General features: G+C 40.9%; 26 pseudogenes; all 26 read right to left on the bottom strand.

The window, feature by feature from the left end:
- Window positions 1-3,883: 3,883 nt before the first annotated feature.
- LOC123467677 lies at window positions 3,884-4,002 on the bottom strand (annotated as a pseudogene).
- A 358-nt stretch (window positions 4,003-4,360) lies between these two features.
- On the bottom strand, window positions 4,361-4,479 carry LOC123467676 (annotated as a pseudogene).
- Window positions 4,480-4,837: 358 nt separating this feature from the next.
- On the bottom strand, window positions 4,838-4,956 carry LOC123467675 (annotated as a pseudogene).
- A 358-nt stretch (window positions 4,957-5,314) lies between these two features.
- LOC123467674 lies at window positions 5,315-5,433 on the bottom strand (annotated as a pseudogene).
- A 358-nt stretch (window positions 5,434-5,791) lies between these two features.
- Window positions 5,792-5,910, bottom strand: LOC123467673 (annotated as a pseudogene).
- Window positions 5,911-6,268: 358 nt separating this feature from the next.
- Window positions 6,269-6,387, bottom strand: LOC123467690 (annotated as a pseudogene).
- A 359-nt stretch (window positions 6,388-6,746) lies between these two features.
- On the bottom strand, window positions 6,747-6,865 carry LOC123467672 (annotated as a pseudogene).
- A 359-nt stretch (window positions 6,866-7,224) lies between these two features.
- LOC123467691 lies at window positions 7,225-7,344 on the bottom strand (annotated as a pseudogene).
- Window positions 7,345-7,702: 358 nt separating this feature from the next.
- Window positions 7,703-7,821, bottom strand: LOC123467671 (annotated as a pseudogene).
- Window positions 7,822-8,179: 358 nt separating this feature from the next.
- LOC123467695 lies at window positions 8,180-8,301 on the bottom strand (annotated as a pseudogene).
- A 358-nt stretch (window positions 8,302-8,659) lies between these two features.
- Window positions 8,660-8,778, bottom strand: LOC123467669 (annotated as a pseudogene).
- Window positions 8,779-9,136: 358 nt separating this feature from the next.
- LOC123467668 lies at window positions 9,137-9,255 on the bottom strand (annotated as a pseudogene).
- A 358-nt stretch (window positions 9,256-9,613) lies between these two features.
- LOC123467667 lies at window positions 9,614-9,732 on the bottom strand (annotated as a pseudogene).
- Window positions 9,733-10,090: 358 nt separating this feature from the next.
- Window positions 10,091-10,209, bottom strand: LOC123467666 (annotated as a pseudogene).
- A 358-nt stretch (window positions 10,210-10,567) lies between these two features.
- LOC123467665 lies at window positions 10,568-10,686 on the bottom strand (annotated as a pseudogene).
- Window positions 10,687-11,044: 358 nt separating this feature from the next.
- Window positions 11,045-11,163, bottom strand: LOC123467664 (annotated as a pseudogene).
- A 358-nt stretch (window positions 11,164-11,521) lies between these two features.
- On the bottom strand, window positions 11,522-11,640 carry LOC123467663 (annotated as a pseudogene).
- Window positions 11,641-11,999: 359 nt separating this feature from the next.
- Window positions 12,000-12,119, bottom strand: LOC123467694 (annotated as a pseudogene).
- A 358-nt stretch (window positions 12,120-12,477) lies between these two features.
- Window positions 12,478-12,596, bottom strand: LOC123467662 (annotated as a pseudogene).
- A 358-nt stretch (window positions 12,597-12,954) lies between these two features.
- Window positions 12,955-13,073, bottom strand: LOC123467661 (annotated as a pseudogene).
- Window positions 13,074-13,431: 358 nt separating this feature from the next.
- Window positions 13,432-13,550, bottom strand: LOC123467660 (annotated as a pseudogene).
- A 358-nt stretch (window positions 13,551-13,908) lies between these two features.
- Window positions 13,909-14,027, bottom strand: LOC123467698 (annotated as a pseudogene).
- A 358-nt stretch (window positions 14,028-14,385) lies between these two features.
- On the bottom strand, window positions 14,386-14,504 carry LOC123467692 (annotated as a pseudogene).
- A 359-nt stretch (window positions 14,505-14,863) lies between these two features.
- Window positions 14,864-14,982, bottom strand: LOC123467681 (annotated as a pseudogene).
- A 359-nt stretch (window positions 14,983-15,341) lies between these two features.
- LOC123467670 lies at window positions 15,342-15,460 on the bottom strand (annotated as a pseudogene).
- A 358-nt stretch (window positions 15,461-15,818) lies between these two features.
- LOC123467659 lies at window positions 15,819-15,937 on the bottom strand (annotated as a pseudogene).
- Window positions 15,938-18,323: the final 2,386 nt, after the last annotated feature.

The following is an 18,323-nucleotide window of genomic DNA, read 5'->3' as shown; positions in this document are numbered from 1 at the left end:
AGGATTTGTCCTGCCCTGGTAAAATCTTCGTCACAAGAAACGAAAATGGTGACGTCATCAACAAAGGCTCTGACAGTGAGTTTTTCATTAAACAATGATATACCCTTGAGAACTCGAGATAAACGCACAAGCAAAGGCTCAATGTATAGAACGAAGAGATGGACAGATAGGGGGCATCCCTGGCGAATCGACTGAATATCACTTATCACCCCAGCCACCTCCGATCCGTTGAGGATTGACATTCCTGTTACAGAATACATAATCTGTAACCAACGGATGAAAGTGGTGGGGTAACCCATGACATCCAGAATCCTCCAGAGGACTTCCCTGTTAACCAGGTCGTAGGCCTTTTCAAAGTCAACTCCAACAATGGCAGCGCCCATACCCCGAATCAAAGAGTTGGAAGAGTCATGGCATCCCCGGTCATCAACAAATTGAATGACATCTCTGTAAAGACTTAAATTATCAAAAATCAATCTACCAGGTACCCCACCTTTTTGATGAGGCCCTATGGTAGAAGATAGTGGTGTCTGCCTCAATCGTCTCGCTAAGACAGATGCCATGACTTTGTAGTCACAATTCAAAAGAGAAATTGGCCGAAAATTAGAAATTCCACAAAGTCCCGAAGACTTAGGAATTAGCCTGATCGCCGCTTGGCCCTGCGAAGACGTCAGAGTTTCCCTTTCCAGGATATGATTAAACATATCCAAGAAGTGGGGTGCGATCACGTCCCAAAATTCTACGTAAAACTCGTAAGGAATGCCATCGGTGCCAGGGGACTTGTTTGACTTCATTGCTATTAGAGCAGCTCTAATCTCAAGAAGGGAAATTGGTGCTGTTAGGTTTGGGGTTGGCTTAAAGCAATCTCTTACTCCTTCAAGGAACTCAGACCCTGCCAGTATGTCAGGAGAGAAGGTTGAGTCTTAAAAATTTTTGTAAAATGAGCAACAATTTCTGCTGAAATTTCCTCTTTGGTCGATAAGCAAGTGCCATTGGGGGCAATGATCTTATCAATGCAACATTTTCGATAATTATTCCTGGCACGATTTATGTGAAAAATACTTGCTTCCTCTACATCTGGCCCTTCGAAGCAGCGGGAACGAATCCCACTACCCTTTGAGTGTGCTCTCCTCCCAAGACTTTGAGAATTTTCTCAACTGTTGAAAGGCAACCCAATCAAAGGTATCTGCTTCGGCCATTTCCTGTATGCAAGATTGATAGAAAAACTTAGTTTCTCTTATCAGCCTTGCTCTTTGCCTGGAATAATCCACCGAAATACGCTTGATACCCGGTTTCAGGACACTCTCCCACCAATTTGCTACATTACTTTCCCTAAGAGGATGATTAGCAGATTCCTGAATAAAATTGGTTACGTATTTCTGAAAACCTTCTTCTGACAATATTGAAGTATTTAGTTTCCACAATCCGGCAGGTGGTCTGCTACGATTTGGGAGATCAAGATTGCAAGTAAGTGTGGATTGTACCGACTGATGGTCACTAATCGATAAAGGCTGCAAACAAATATTTAAAAATTTATCAGCAGACAACGATCGACTAGCATAAATCCTATCAAGCCTAGAAGAACCGTCGTGGTAATGGAAAGTGTGGCCCGGATCACTATGATTTAGCTTTTTCCAGATGTCTACCAGATCAAGACCAGTAACCATCTCCTTCAAAGCATAGCTAACAACACTACTTGGGACAGGGAGGGATTGGATATTTGCCCTATCTTGGATGTCGTCAACACAATTAAAATCGCCCATCAACACGAAGGGCAGTCGAGTGGTAACCGAGTAGGCAGGAACGGTTTGACGAAGAAAATTGTTTCTCTCATTCTTTACCTGCTTACCTGACGGGGCATAGATATTAATAAACGTAAAACATTTTACGTCAATGGAGATAAGCCTTCCGTCAGGTTCAAGAAGCAGTCGAGAATACTCCAGACCATGTCTAATTAGAATGGCTGTTCCTTTTTTGTTGGGACCGACATTTGCTAGCAAGTGGTAACAGCTTTCAATAATTGGGCAAGAGTGAAAGGCTACCTCTTGAAGTCCTACGATATCTAAATTACCGTCCCTGCAGAAATTTAAAAGAATTTGACGTCGCTCGACTGATCGAATACCTCCAATGTTGATAGAAGCGATTTTTAATTGTGAAGTCATGTGTTAGGTTTTTTGAGTACGGGAATGCCTGAAGTGGGTTTCGAATTTTGGGGCGTCAGGGTAGGTTTAAATCGTTTACTTCGTGGTACCGTGGGAATTTTCAGGGGGTCCTTAGTTTTGTCTGGATCAGTGGTATCAATTTCCCCCATGTCGGGTTCCATTGATTCCATGATAATTGTCACTGTTTCCTGGTCTTCTGTCTCTGTGTGAGGTGCTGCTATTTTGGATTTCGTAATTGGTTTCAAAGGGTTGTCTTTCGGAGGTACAGATGCGGGAGTGGTAGCGGTGTCACATTCCATGGTTTCAGTTTCCAAATTATTAGTACTTCCTGAGAGTGAATCTTGTGATTCACTTCCCAGAGGTACCTGGGAAACCATGGAATTTGCTACCACGGGAATTACTACGGGTGTCTGTTTAATAGTCTCTGTCTTTTTAGTCTTTTTGGCAACAGGTTTTTGGACAATGGTGGGTTCCTGGTTTCGTTTTAAAGTTGGGCAGTCGTAGCTAAAGTGTGTCTCTTCGTCGCAAAGTCTGCAAGTGGGCTTTTGTCTGTCCCCATTACTTTACCATGGCACGATAACTGCCAATGGTAATGTATGAGGGAATGTTTTTCGTCACCGTCATTCTTACAATCATCCAAGTTGCTAGGACAGGGTATAAAACTTCATCCTCTGCCACCCGATAGCGCTCCCACCGAGCTTCAATTACATTTCCAAATTCCTTAAGACGTGTCTGAACTACTCCCAAGTCTAGGTTCTGTGGAATCCCTGCAATTCGAACAAATTTCTCTTGGACATTGCTATCCCTTGATGACTACACTAACTTCTTTTCCCCTCCAATTCAGGTCCTGACGATACCACTGTGTTGGGACAAAAAACTTGAGGTTATATGCCTCTGACGTAAACGTAATTCTAGCGACCTGGTTTCTCGTATCTAGCACAGCAACTAGGCCTAAGAGATCCTGAGCATCAACCTTCAAACTACGCACAAAACCATGAACCGTACGCATACTCAATTTCGGGAATTGAACCCCAAAATCAATATCTACACTATTGAGCCACTTGGCAGCCATTGTCCCCTAGACAATGTAAACAAACTGCCCAAAGGGGGGAGGGAAGGACCCCACACACGTAAACAAACACGACAAATAAAACAATTGGGAACAAAACACTACAAAAACAGCTAAACTATACAAAATAAACACTCAAAAACACGAATATAACAACAAAAAGTAATAAAAAATAACAAAAACTCACAAAATGATGGAAAAACGGGAGAACACAAAAAGACGTCTGCATCCGACGCAGCTTAACTTCTGGGAGCTGACGAGACCAGGCTTTTTCTGCGTGGTATGGCCGTTGACGTTTTAATACGAGACTGAATTGAATACACTCACGGAATGCTTTTCCAACATTGAAACCTACACAAGGACGATTGATTTCTATAATTAAGGATATTGGACTGGTAACCATCGTGTTCGTTGAGCCACCATTATTCTATGAGATAGAAATTCACATTCCTCGGTAAAGTTACTGCTGGTTAAGAACCGCTCTAAACTTCCCTTGTTGGTGTTTAAAAAAATAGCAATCAGTGTGTACGAGATGAAATAACAAAATTTACCACTAGATGGCGTTTAATAAAGTATCAAAATTCACCACGAGATGGTTTTAACTAAAACTTTGATTCATTTACGAAACTCTTGCTGGCTATAAAAGGTTTAATGCCAACAGCATCCCGTATTCCCAAGCGGTCACCCTTCTAGGTACTAACGGGACCCGACGCAGCTTAACTTCTGGGAGCTGACGAGACCAGGCTTTTTCTGCGTGGTATGGCCGTTGACGTTTTAATACGAGACTGAATTGAATACACTCACGGAGATGCTTTTCCAACATTGAAACCTACACAAGGACGATTGATTTCTATAATTAAGGATATTGGACTGGTAACCATCGTGTTCGTTGAGCCACCATTATTCTATGAGATAGAAATTCACATTCCTCGGTAAAGTTACTGCTGGTTAAGAACCGCTCTAAACTTCCCTTGTTGGTGTTTAAAAAAATAGCAATCAGTGTGTACGAGATGAAATAACAAAATTTACCACTAGATGGCGTTTAATAAAGTATCAAAATTCACCACGAGATGGTTTTAACTAAAACTTTGATTCATTTACGAAACTCTTGCTGGCTATAAAGGTTTAATGCCAACAGCATCCCGTATTCCCAAGCGGTCACCCTTCTAGGTACTAACGGGACCCGACGCAGCTTAACTTCTGGGAGCTGACGAGACCAGGCTTTTTCTGCGTGGTATGGCCGTTGACGTTTTAATACGAGACTGAATTGAATACACTCACGGAATGCTTTTCCAACATTGAAACCTACACAAGGACGATTGATTTCTATAATTAAGGATATTGGACTGGTAACCATCGTGTTCGTTGAGCCACCATTATTCTATGAGATAGAAATTCACATTCCTCGGTAAAGTTACTGCTGGTTAAGAACCGCTCTAAACTTCCCTTGTTGGTGTTTAAAAAAATAGCAATCAGTGTGTACGAGATGAAATAACAAAATTTACCACTAGATGGCGTTTAATAAAGTATCAAAATTCACCACGAGATGGTTTTAACTAAAACTTTGATTCATTTACGAAACTCTTGCTGGCTATAAAAGGTTTAATGCCAACAGCATCCCGTATTCCCAAGCGGTCACCCTTCTAGGTACTAACGGGACCCGACGCAGCTTAACTTCTGGGAGCTGACGAGACCAGGCTTTTTCTGCGTGGTATGGCCGTTGACGTTTTAATACGAGACTGAATTGAATACACTCACGGAATGCTTTTCCAACATTGAAACCTACACAAGGACGATTGATTTCTATAATTAAGGATATTGGACTGGTAACCATCGTGTTCGTTGAGCCACCATTATTCTATGAGATAGAAATTCACATTCCTCGGTAAAGTTACTGCTGGTTAAGAACCGCTCTAAACTTCCCTTGTTGGTGTTTAAAAAAATAGCAATCAGTGTGTACGAGATGAAATAACAAAATTTACCACTAGATGGCGTTTAATAAAGTATCAAAATTCACCACGAGATGGTTTTAACTAAAACTTTGATTCATTTACGAAACTCTTGCTGGCTATAAAAGGTTTAATGCCAACAGCATCCCGTATTCCCAAGCGGTCACCCTTCTAGGTACTAACGGGACCCGACGCAGCTTAACTTCTGGGAGCTGACGAGACCAGGCTTTTTCTGCGTGGTATGGCCGTTGACGTTTTAATACGAGACTGAATTGAATACACTCACGGAATGCTTTTCCAACATTGAAACCTACACAAGGACGATTGATTTCTATAATTAAGGATATTGGACTGGTAACCATCGTGTTCGTTGAGCCACCATTATTCTATGAGATAGAAATTCACATTCCTCGGTAAAGTTACTGCTGGTTAAGAACCGCTCTAAACTTCCCTTGTTGGTGTTTAAAAAAATAGCAATCAGTGTGTACGAGATGAAATAACAAAATTTACCACTAGATGGCGTTTAATAAAGTATCAAAATTCACCACGAGATGGTTTTAACTAAAACTTTGATTCATTTACGAAACTCTTGCTGGCTATAAAAGGTTTAATGCCAACAGCATCCCGTATTCCCAAGCGGTCACCCTTCTAGGTACTAACGGGACCCGACGCAGCTTAACTTCTGGGAGCTGACGAGACCAGGCTTTTTCTGCGTGGTATGGCCGTTGACGTTTTAATACGAGACTGAATTGAATACACTCACGGAATGCTTTTCCAACATTGAAACCTACACAAGGACGATTGATTTCTATAATTAAGGATATTGGACTGGTAACCATCGTGTTCGTTGAGCCACCATTATTCTATGAGATAGAAATTCACATTCCTCGGTAAAGTTACTGCTGGTTAAGAACCGCTCTAAACTTCCCTTGTTGGTGTTTAAAAAAATAGCAATCAGTGTGTACGAGATGAAATAACAAAATTTACCACTAGATGGCGTTTAATAAAGTATCAAAATTCACCACGAGATGGTTTTAACTAAAACTTTGATTCATTTACGAAACTCTTGCTGGCTATAAAAGGTTTAATGCCAACAGCATCCCGTATTCCCAAGCGGTCACCCTTCTAGGTACTAACGGGACCCGACGCAGCTTAACTTCTGGGGGCTGACGAGACCAGGCTTTTTCTGCGTGGTATGGCCGTTGACGTTTTAATACGAGACTGAATTGAATACACTCACGGAATGCTTTTCCAACATTGAAACCTACACAAGGACGATTGATTTCTATAATTAAGGATATTGGACTGGTAACCATCGTGTTCGTTGAGCCACCATTATTCTATGAGGATAGAAATTCACATTCCTCGGTAAAGTTACTGCTGGTTAAGAACCGCTCTAAACTTCCCTTGTTGGTGTTTAAAAAAATAGCAATCAGTGTGTACGAGATGAAATAACAAAATTTACCACTAGATGGCGTTTAATAAAGTATCAAAATTCACCACGAGATGGTTTTAACTAAAACTTTGATTCATTTACGAAACTCTTGCTGGCTATAAAAGGTTTAATGCCAACAGCATCCCGTATTCCCAAGCGGTCACCCTTCTAGGTACTAACGGGACCCGACGCAGCTTAACTTCTGGGAGCTGACGAGACCAGGCTTTTTCTGCGTGGTATGGCCGTTGACGTTTTAATACGAGACTGAATTGAATACACTCACGGAATGCTTTTCCAACATTGAAACCTACACAAGGACGATTGATTTCTATAATTAAGGATATTGGACTGGTAACCATCGTGTTCGTTGAGCCACCATTATTCTATGAGATAGAAATTCACATTCCTCGGTAAAGTTACTGCTGGTTAAGAACCGCTCTAAACTTCCCTTGTTGGTGTTTAAAAAAATAGCAATCAGTGTGTACGAGATGAAATAACAAAATTTACCACTAGATGGCGTTTAATAAAGTATCAAAATTCACCACGAGATGGTTTTAACTAAAACTTTGATTCATTTACGAAACTCTTGCTGGCTATAAAAGGTTTTAATGCCAACAGCATCCCGTATTCCCAAGCGGTCACCCTTCTAGGTACTAACGGGACCCGACGCAGCTTAACTTCTGGGAGCTGACGAGACCAGGCTTTTTCTGCGTGGTATGGGCCGTTGACGTTTTAATACGAGACTGAATTGAATACACTCACGGAATGCTTTTCCAACATTGAAACCTACACAAGGACGATTGATTTCTATAATTAAGGATATTGGACTGGTAACCATCGTGTTCGTTGAGCCACCATTATTCTATGAGATAGAAATTCACATTCCTCGGTAAAGTTACTGCTGGTTAAGAACCGCTCTAAACTTCCCTTGTTGGTGTTTAAAAAAATAGCAATCAGTGTGTACGAGATGAAATAACAAAATTTACCACTAGATGGCGTTTAATAAAGTATCAAAATTCACCACGAGATGGTTTTAACTAAAACTTTGATTCATTTACGAAACTCTTGCTGGCTATAAAAGGTTTAATGCCAACAGCATCCCGTATTCCCAAGCGGTCACCCTTCTAGGTACTAACGGGACCCGACGCAGCTTAACTTCTGGGAGCTGACGAGACCAGGCTTTTTCTGCGTGGTATGGCCGTTGACGTTTTAATACGAGACTGAATTGAATACACTCACGGAATGCTTTTCCAACATTGAAACCTACACAAGGACGATTGATTTCTATAATTAAGGATATTGGACTGGTAACCATCGTGTTCGTTGAGCCACCATTATTCTATGAGATAGAAATTCACATTCCTCGGTAAAGTTACTGCTGGTTAAGAACCGCTCTAAACTTCCCTTGTTGGTGTTTAAAAAAATAGCAATCAGTGTGTACGAGATGAAATAACAAAATTTACCACTAGATGGCGTTTAATAAAGTATCAAAATTCACCACGAGATGGTTTTAACTAAAACTTTGATTCATTTACGAAACTCTTGCTGGCTATAAAAGGTTTAATGCCAACAGCATCCCGTATTCCCAAGCGGTCACCCTTCTATGTGGTACTAACGGGACCCGACGCAGCTTAACTTCTGGGAGCTGACGAGACCAGGCTTTTTCTGCGTGGTATGGCCGTTGACGTTTTAATACGAGACTGAATTGAATACACTCACGGAATGCTTTTCCAACATTGAAACCTACACAAGGACGATTGATTTCTATAATTAAGGATATTGGACTGGTAACCATCGTGTTCGTTGAGCCACCATTATTCTATGAGATAGAAATTCACATTCCTCGGTAAAGTTACTGCTGGTTAAGAACCGCTCTAAACTTCCCTTGTTGGTGTTTAAAAAAATAGCAATCAGTGTGTACGAGATGAAATAACAAAATTTACCACTAGATGGCGTTTAATAAAGTATCAAAATTCACCACGAGATGGTTTTAACTAAAACTTTGATTCATTTACGAAACTCTTGCTGGCTATAAAAGGTTTAATGCCAACAGCATCCCGTATTCCCAAGCGGTCACCCTTCTAGGTACTAACGGGACCCGACGCAGCTTAACTTCTGGGAGCTGACGAGACCAGGCTTTTTCTGCGTGGTATGGCCGTTGACGTTTTAATACGAGACTGAATTGAATACACTCACGGAATGCTTTTCCAACATTGAAACCTACACAAGGACGATTGATTTCTATAATTAAGGATATTGGACTGGTAACCATCGTGTTCGTTGAGCCACCATTATTCTATGAGATAGAAATTCACATTCCTCGGTAAAGTTACTGCTGGTTAAGAACCGCTCTAAACTTCCCTTGTTGGTGTTTAAAAAAATAGCAATCAGTGTGTACGAGATGAAATAACAAAATTTACCACTAGATGGCGTTTAATAAAGTATCAAAATTCACCACGAGATGGTTTTAACTAAAACTTTGATTCATTTACGAAACTCTTGCTGGCTATAAAAGGTTTAATGCCAACAGCATCCCGTATTCCCAAGCGGTCACCCTTCTAGGTACTAACGGGACCCGACGCAGCTTAACTTCTGGGAGCTGACGAGACCAGGCTTTTTCTGCGTGGTATGGCCGTTGACGTTTTAATACGAGACTGAATTGAATACACTCACGGAATGCTTTTCCAACATTGAAACCTACACAAGGACGATTGATTTCTATAATTAAGGATATTGGACTGGTAACCATCGTGTTCGTTGAGCCACCATTATTCTATGAGATAGAAATTCACATTCCTCGGTAAAGTTACTGCTGGTTAAGAACCGCTCTAAACTTCCCTTGTTGGTGTTTAAAAAAATAGCAATCAGTGTGTACGAGATGAAATAACAAAATTTACCACTAGATGGCGTTTAATAAAGTATCAAAATTCACCACGAGATGGTTTTAACTAAAACTTTGATTCATTTACGAAACTCTTGCTGGCTATAAAAGGTTTAATGCCAACAGCATCCCGTATTCCCAAGCGGTCACCCTTCTAGGTACTAACGGGACCCGACGCAGCTTAACTTCTGGGAGCTGACGAGACCAGGCTTTTTCTGCGTGGTATGGCCGTTGACGTTTTAATACGAGACTGAATTGAATACACTCACGGAATGCTTTTCCAACATTGAAACCTACACAAGGACGATTGATTTCTATAATTAAGGATATTGGACTGGTAACCATCGTGTTCGTTGAGCCACCATTATTCTATGAGATAGAAATTCACATTCCTCGGTAAAGTTACTGCTGGTTAAGAACCGCTCTAAACTTCCCTTGTTGGTGTTTAAAAAAATAGCAATCAGTGTGTACGAGATGAAATAACAAAATTTACCACTAGATGGCGTTTAATAAAGTATCAAAATTCACCACGAGATGGTTTTAACTAAAACTTTGATTCATTTACGAAACTCTTGCTGGCTATAAAAGGTTTAATGCCAACAGCATCCCGTATTCCCAAGCGGTCACCCTTCTAGGTACTAACGGGACCCGACGCAGCTTAACTTCTGGGAGCTGACGAGACCAGGCTTTTTCTGCGTGGTATGGCCGTTGACGTTTTAATACGAGACTGAATTGAATACACTCACGGAATGCTTTTCCAACATTGAAACCTACACAAGGACGATTGATTTCTATAATTAAGGATATTGGACTGGTAACCATCGTGTTCGTTGAGCCACCATTATTCTATGAGATAGAAATTCACATTCCTCGGTAAAGTTACTGCTGGTTAAGAACCGCTCTAAACTTCCCTTGTTGGTGTTTAAAAAAATAGCAATCAGTGTGTACGAGATGAAATAACAAAATTTACCACTAGATGGCGTTTAATAAAGTATCAAAATTCACCACGAGATGGTTTTAACTAAAACTTTGATTCATTTACGAAACTCTTGCTGGCTATAAAAGGTTTAATGCCAACAGCATCCCGTATTCCCAAGCGGTCACCCTTCTAGGTACTAACGGGACCCGACGCAGCTTAACTTCTGGGAGCTGACGAGACCAGGCTTTTTCTGCGTGGTATGGCCGTTGACGTTTTAATACGAGACTGAATTGAATACACTCACGGAATGCTTTTCCAACATTGAAACCTACACAAGGACGATTGATTTCTATAATTAAGGATATTGGACTGGTAACCATCGTGTTCGTTGAGCCACCATTATTCTATGAGATAGAAATTCACATTCCTCGGTAAAGTTACTGCTGGTTAAGAACCGCTCTAAACTTCCCTTGTTGGTGTTTAAAAAAATAGCAATCAGTGTGTACGAGATGAAATAACAAAATTTACCACTAGATGGCGTTTAATAAAGTATCAAAATTCACCACGAGATGGTTTTAACTAAAACTTTGATTCATTTACGAAACTCTTGCTGGCTATAAAAGGTTTAATGCCAACAGCATCCCGTATTCCCAAGCGGTCACCCTTCTAGGTACTAACGGGACCCGACGCAGCTTAACTTCTGGGAGCTGACGAGACCAGGCTTTTTCTGCGTGGTATGGCCGTTGACGTTTTAATACGAGACTGAATTGAATACACTCACGGAATGCTTTTCCAACATTGAAACCTACACAAGGACGATTGATTTCTATAATTAAGGATATTGGACTGGTAACCATCGTGTTCGTTGAGCCACCATTATTCTATGAGATAGAAATTCACATTCCTCGGTAAAGTTACTGCTGGTTAAGAACCGCTCTAAACTTCCCTTGTTGGTGTTTAAAAAAATAGCAATCAGTGTGTACGAGATGAAATAACAAAATTTACCACTAGATGGCGTTTAATAAAGTATCAAAATTCACCACGAGATGGTTTTAACTAAAACTTTGATTCATTTACGAAACTCTTGCTGGCTATAAAAGGTTTAATGCCAACAGCATCCCGTATTCCCAAGCGGTCACCCTTCTAGGTACTAACGGGACCCGACGCAGCTTAACTTCTGGGAGCTGACGAGACCAGGCTTTTTCTGCGTGGTATGGCCGTTGACGTTTTAATACGAGACTGAATTGAATACACTCACGGAATGCTTTTCCAACATTGAAACCTACACAAGGACGATTGATTTCTATAATTAAGGATATTGGACTGGTAACCATCGTGTTCGTTGAGCCACCATTATTCTATGAGATAGAAATTCACATTCCTCAGGTAAAGTTACTGCTGGTTAAGAACCGCTCTAAACTTCCCTTGTTGGTGTTTAAAAAAATAGCAATCAGTGTGTACGAGATGAAATAACAAAATTTACCACTAGATGGCGTTTAATAAAGTATCAAAATTCACCACGAGATGGTTTTAACTAAAACTTTGATTCATTTACGAAACTCTTGCTGGCTATAAAAGGTTTAATGCCAACAGCATCCCGTATTCCCAAGCGGTCACCCTTCTAGGGTACTAACGGGACCCGACGCAGCTTAACTTCTGGGAGCTGACGAGACCAGGCTTTTTCTGCGTGGTATGGCCGTTGACGTTTTAATACGAGACTGAATTGAATACACTCACGGAATGCTTTTCCAACATTGAAACCTACACAAGGACGATTGATTTCTATAATTAAGGATATTGGACTGGTAACCATCGTGTTCGTTGAGCCACCATTATTCTATGAGATAGAAATTCACATTCCTCGGTAAAGTTACTGCTGGTTAAGAACCGCTCTAAACTTCCCTTGTTGGTGTTTAAAAAAATAGCAATCAGTGTGTACGAGATGAAATAACAAAATTTACCACTAGATGGCGTTTAATAAAGTATCAAAATTCACCACGAGATGGTTTTAACTAAAACTTTGATTCATTTACGAAACTCTTGCTGGCTATAAAAGGTTTAATGCCAACAGCATCCCGTATTCCCAAGCGGTCACCCTTCTAGGTACTAACGGGACCCGACGCAGCTTAACTTCTGGGAGCTGACGAGACCAGGCTTTTTCTGCGTGGTATGGCCGTTGACGTTTTAATACGAGACTGAATTGAATACACTCACGGAATGCTTTTCCAACATTGAAACCTACACAAGGACGATTGATTTCTATAATTAAGGATATTGGACTGGTAACCATCGTGTTCGTTGAGCCACCATTATTCTATGAGATAGAAATTCACATTCCTCGGTAAAGTTACTGCTGGTTAAGAACCGCTCTAAACTTCCCTTGTTGGTGTTTAAAAAAATAGCAATCAGTGTGTACGAGATGAAATAACAAAATTTACCACTAGATGGCGTTTAATAAAGTATCAAAATTCACCACGAGATGGTTTTAACTAAAACTTTGATTCATTTACGAAACTCTTGCTGGCTATAAAAGGTTTAATGCCAACAGCATCCCGTATTCCCAAGCGGTCACCCTTCTAGGTACTAACGGGACCCGACGCAGCTTAACTTCTGGGAGCTGACGAGACCAGGCTTTTTCTGCGTGGTATGGCCGTTGACGTTTTAATACGAGACTGAATTGAATACACTCACGGAATGCTTTTCCAACATTGAAACCTACACAAGGACGATTGATTTCTATAATTAAGGATATTGGACTGGTAACCATCGTGTTCGTTGAGCCACCATTATTCTATGAGATAGAAATTCACATTCCTCGGTAAAGTTACTGCTGGTTAAGAACCGCTCTAAACTTCCCTTGTTGGTGTTTAAAAAAAAAGCAATCAGTGTGTACGAGATGAAATAACAAAATTTACCACTAGATGGCGTTTAATAAAGTATCAAAATTCACCACGAGATGGTTTTAACTAAAACTTTGATTCATTTACGAAACTCTTGCTGGCTATAAAAGGTTTAATGCCAACAGCATCCCGTATTCCCAAGCGGTCACCCTTCTAGGTACTAACGGGACCCGACGCAGCTTAACTTCTGGGAGCTGACGAGACCAGGCTTTTTCTGCGTGGTATGGCCGTTGACGTTTTAATACGAGACTGAATTGAATACACTCACGGAATGCTTTTCCAACATTGAAACCTACACAAGGACGATTGATTTCTATAATTAAGGATATTGGACTGGTAACCATCGTGTTCGTTGAGCCACCATTATTCTATGAGATAGAAATTCACATTCCTCGGTAAAGTTACTGCTGGTTAAGAACCGCTCTAAACTTCCCTTGTTGGTGTTTAAAAAAATAGCAATCAGTGTGTACGAGATGAAATAACAAAATTTACCACTAGATGGCGTTTAATAAAGTATCAAAATTCACCACGAGATGGTTTTAACTAAAACTTTGATTCATTTACGAAACTCTTGCTGGCTATAAAAGGTTTAATGCCAACAGCATCCCGTATTCCCAAGCGGTCACCCTTCTAGGTACTAACGGGACCCGACGCAGCTTAACTTCTGGGAGCTGACGAGACCAGGCTTTTTCTGCGTGGTATGGCCGTTGACGTTTTAATACGAGACTGAATTGAATACACTCACGGAATGCTTTTCCAACATTGAAACCTACACAAGGACGATTGATTTCTATAATTAAGGATATTGGACTGGTAACCATCGTGTTCGTTGAGCCACCATTATTCTATGAGATAGAAATTCACATTCCTCGGTAAAGTTACTGCTGGTTAAGAACCGCTCTAAACTTCCCTTGTTGGTGTTTAAAAAAATAGCAATCAGTGTGTACGAGATGAAATAACAAAATTTACCACTAGATGGCGTTTAATAAAGTATCAAAATTCACCACGAGATGGTTTTAACTAAAACTTTGATTCATTTACGAAACTCTTGCTGGCTATAAAAGGTTTAATGCCAACAGCATCCCGTATTCCCAAGCGGTCACCCTTCTAGGTACTAACGGGACCCGACGCAGCTTAACTTCTGGGAGCTGACGAGACCAGGCTTTTTCTGCGTGGTATGGCCGTTGACGTTTTAATACGAGACTGAATTGAATACACTCACGGAATGCTTTTCCAACATTGAAACCTACACAAGGACGATTGATTTCTATAATTAAGGATATTGGACTGGTAACCATCGTGTTCGTTGAGCCACCATTATTCTATGAGATAGAAATTCACATTCCTCGGTAAAGTTACTGCTGGTTAAGAACCGCTCTAAACTTCCCTTGTTGGTGTTTAAAAAAATAGCAAATCAGTGTGTACGAGATGAAATAACAAAATTTACCACTAGATGGCGTTTAATAAAGTATCAAAATTCACCACGAGATGGTTTTAACTAAAACTTTGATTCATTTACGAAACTCTTGCTGGCTATAAAAGGTTTAATGCCAACAGCATCCCGTATTCCCAAGCGGTCACCCTTCTAGGTACTAACGGGACCCGACGCAGCTTAACTTCTGGGAGCTGACGAGACCAGGCTTTTTCTGCGTGGTATGGCCGTTGACGTTTTAATACGAGACTGAATTGAATACACTCACGGAATGCTTTTCCAACATTGGAAACCTACACAAGGACGATTGATTTCTATAATTAAGGATATTGGACTGGTAACCATCGTGTTCGTTGAGCCACCATTATTCTATGAGATAGAAATTCACATTCCTCGGTAAAGTTACTGCTGGTTAAGAACCGCTCTAAACTTCCCTTGTTGGTGTTTAAAAAAATAGCAATCAGTGTGTACGAGATGAAATAACAAAATTTACCACTAGATGGCGTTTAATAAAGTATCAAAATTCACCACGAGATGGTTTTAACTAAAACTTTGATTCATTTACGAAACTCTTGCTGGCTATAAAAGGTTTAATGCCAACAGCATCCCGTATTCCCAAGCGGTCACCCTTCTAGGTACTAACGGGACCCGACGCAGCTTAACTTCTGGGAGCTGACGAGACCAGGCTTTTTCTGCGTGGTATGGCCGTTGACGTTTTAATACGAGACTGAATTGAATACACTCACGGAATGCTTTTCCAACATTGAAACCTACACAAGGACGATTGATTTCTATAATTAAGGATATTGGACTGGTAACCATCGTGTTCGTTGAGCCACCATTATTCTATGAGATAGAAATTCACATTCCTCGGTAAAGTTACTGCTGGTTAAGAACCGCTCTAAACTTCCCTTGTTGGTGTTTAAAAAAATAGCAATCAGTGTGTACGAGATGAAATAACAAAATTTACCACTAGATGGCGTTTAATAAAGTATCAAAATTCACCACGAGATGGTTTTAACTAAAACTTTGATTCATTTACGAAACTCTTGCTGGCTATAAAAGGTTTAATGCCAACAGCATCCCGTATTCCCAAGCGGTCACCCTTCTAGGTACTAACGGGACCCGACGCAGCTTAACTTCTGGGAGCTGACGAGACCAGGCTTTTTCTGCGTGGTATGGCCGTTGACGTTTTAATACGAGACTGAATTGAATACACTCACGGAATGATTTTCCAACATTGAAACCTACACAAAGACGATTGATTTCTATAATTAAGGATATTGGACTGCTGCTTCCAAGCTGTCACCCTTCTTTTTTTTTATTATAAAATTCTCTTTTTTTTTCTATTAATTTTCAATTTTCAAAAAACAAAACAAACAAAAGCAAACAAAAACAAACAAATAATTTCGCCCCTCGGATTCAGACGTTATTAGGGCAGCTAATTGGGGCATTAAAACAAACGAAACAAAAAAAAATTTTTTGGTCGCCGGATGCAGACGTTAACAAAGGGATATAAACGAAAATGTGGCAATGTTGGGGACTATAATAATAAACAAAACAAAAACAAAAACAAACAAATGCAATGTGTGTTGAGGTGGGATAATACCGTAAAATAAAACAAAACAAAAGTAAACAAAGCAGATCACTTGGTAGCAGAAGACTTGGTAACAGAAAATATAAACAAAAATATACCAAGGCCATTGATGTTGGGAAAAGGAAATACAAAATAAACAAAATAAACAAAATATACTAAAATTTATGGTAAATATGAGGTAGGACATAGGGATCTAGGTTGACGAAGGGCTTTCTATAGGCTCTCTACTTCTTCTAGACGTGGGACGTGAAGGTGACTTCTTTCCTTCCAGGTGATGAAGAGGTAAGCAGCCAGAAGAGTGAAAGAGAAACTGGAGATTTCCTATTGGTCCAAAATGGCCACGTATCAAATCTTCCTTTGACGAACTGCAGCCCATCTGACGCATAGTTCCTTCCAACCAGCTCCAAACGATGAGGCGTTCAGGACACTGGTACATCAGATGCTCATCGGTTTCGGGGTCTTCATTGCAGAATGGGCATGTTGCATCTTTGGGGGGGTCCAACCGATGGCATCTGGTCCTGGTAGGGAGAAGTTGCTGGTTGAACAGGAAAATGGTCTCTCTGATGTTAGTTGGAAGGGCTGCAGTCTCCTTCCAGATACGTGGCAAATCCAGATTAGGCCTCAGGATCTCCAGTTTTCCCATTGTCGTTTCCTCCAGGATCCAATGGTTGTAAGTTTTTCGATGAACCATTGGATTCCCCTGCACCAGAATGGAAGATGCGAAAAGTTGCTTGTTTTGATGCAGGGGTTCCTGAAGGTAATAGGGTCTCTTCATGACTGCTACAGGTGTGGTGTTGTCCTTGTAGAGTGGCAATAAGGTTCGGAGAGAAAAGGACATCCAATAACGAAGTAGAGAGCTTTCTGGACTGCTGGGCCCTGTCAGGACTTTGTACAAGGGGCAGAGGAAAAGGGAACGGTAAAAGAGGTGTGTGTTGACCATTCCCATTCCCCCTCTTTGAGAGTACGGGAAAATTAGGGGTTTTTCGGCCTTTGTACTTTCCCCATCCATAGAAATTTCATGACAGCCTTCGATATCTGGTCAGCCATTTTTTTATTATAAGGTTATACCTGTGCAAAGTACACAGTTCCGGAGAGAGCCTTCGACTTAAGGAACATTACCCTCTGGTAAATATTAAACCGTCGACTGGCATTCTCTCGCAGAATACCATTTAAAGAGCTAAATGCATCATTCCAAACCCTCCTAGCTGTCTCTACTATGGAAAGGGGAAATTTAATTCCTAACAGGGACAATGTTGGCGCTGACGCAAGCCACTCAAGAGGCCAAATTGATGTAGAGCTCCAAGTCCCGAGTCCCAGGGCTTTTGTTTTCTCCTTATTCATCCTTGAATTTGTCCACTGACAGAAAATATCAAGGATTTGTCCTGCCCTGGTAAAATCTTCGTCACAAAAAACGAAAATGGTGACGTCATCAACAAAGGCTCCTGCAGTGAGTTTTTCATTAAACAATGATATACCCTTGAGAACTCGAGATAAAAGCACAAGCAAAGGCTCAATGTATATAACGAAGAGATGGACCGATAGGGGGCATCCCTGGCGAATCGACTGAATATTGTAACAGTATGTTGTATTGACGGTTCACAAGACTAAGACTGGGGGCTTGATACACGACAACGGGGGACTATATATGGGGGGGAACACTGACGTCACACGTCCGGTAGCATTGCATACCGGATCACATAACGTGGTCATTGACCACGTGATATCCCCCCTCTAGCTGCATTCGTCCCCGAATGCATTACTAAAAAAACAAACATTACAAACAAAGATATACCGAAAGAAAACCGGGAACATTGGTACATGATATAGGCCACATGACACCCCCCCAAAAAAACAAAAACATCATCCTTTTTTTTCGGCGGTACTCCACCGCCGCGCACGTCGCTTCTTAGCTTCTTCTTCTACGAACTCCTCCACTATCCGTAGGCGTTCCCGAAGGTCAGCCCTATTAACGTCTCCCT

Source organism: Daphnia magna, unplaced genomic scaffold (assembly GCF_020631705.1).
Source record: "Daphnia magna isolate NIES unplaced genomic scaffold, ASM2063170v1.1 Dm_contigs214, whole genome shotgun sequence".
Lineage (NCBI taxonomy): Eukaryota > Metazoa > Arthropoda > Branchiopoda > Diplostraca > Daphniidae > Daphnia > Daphnia magna.
The sequence above is the reverse complement of the archived record's forward strand: the minus strand, read 5'-3'. Positions and strand labels throughout refer to the sequence as shown.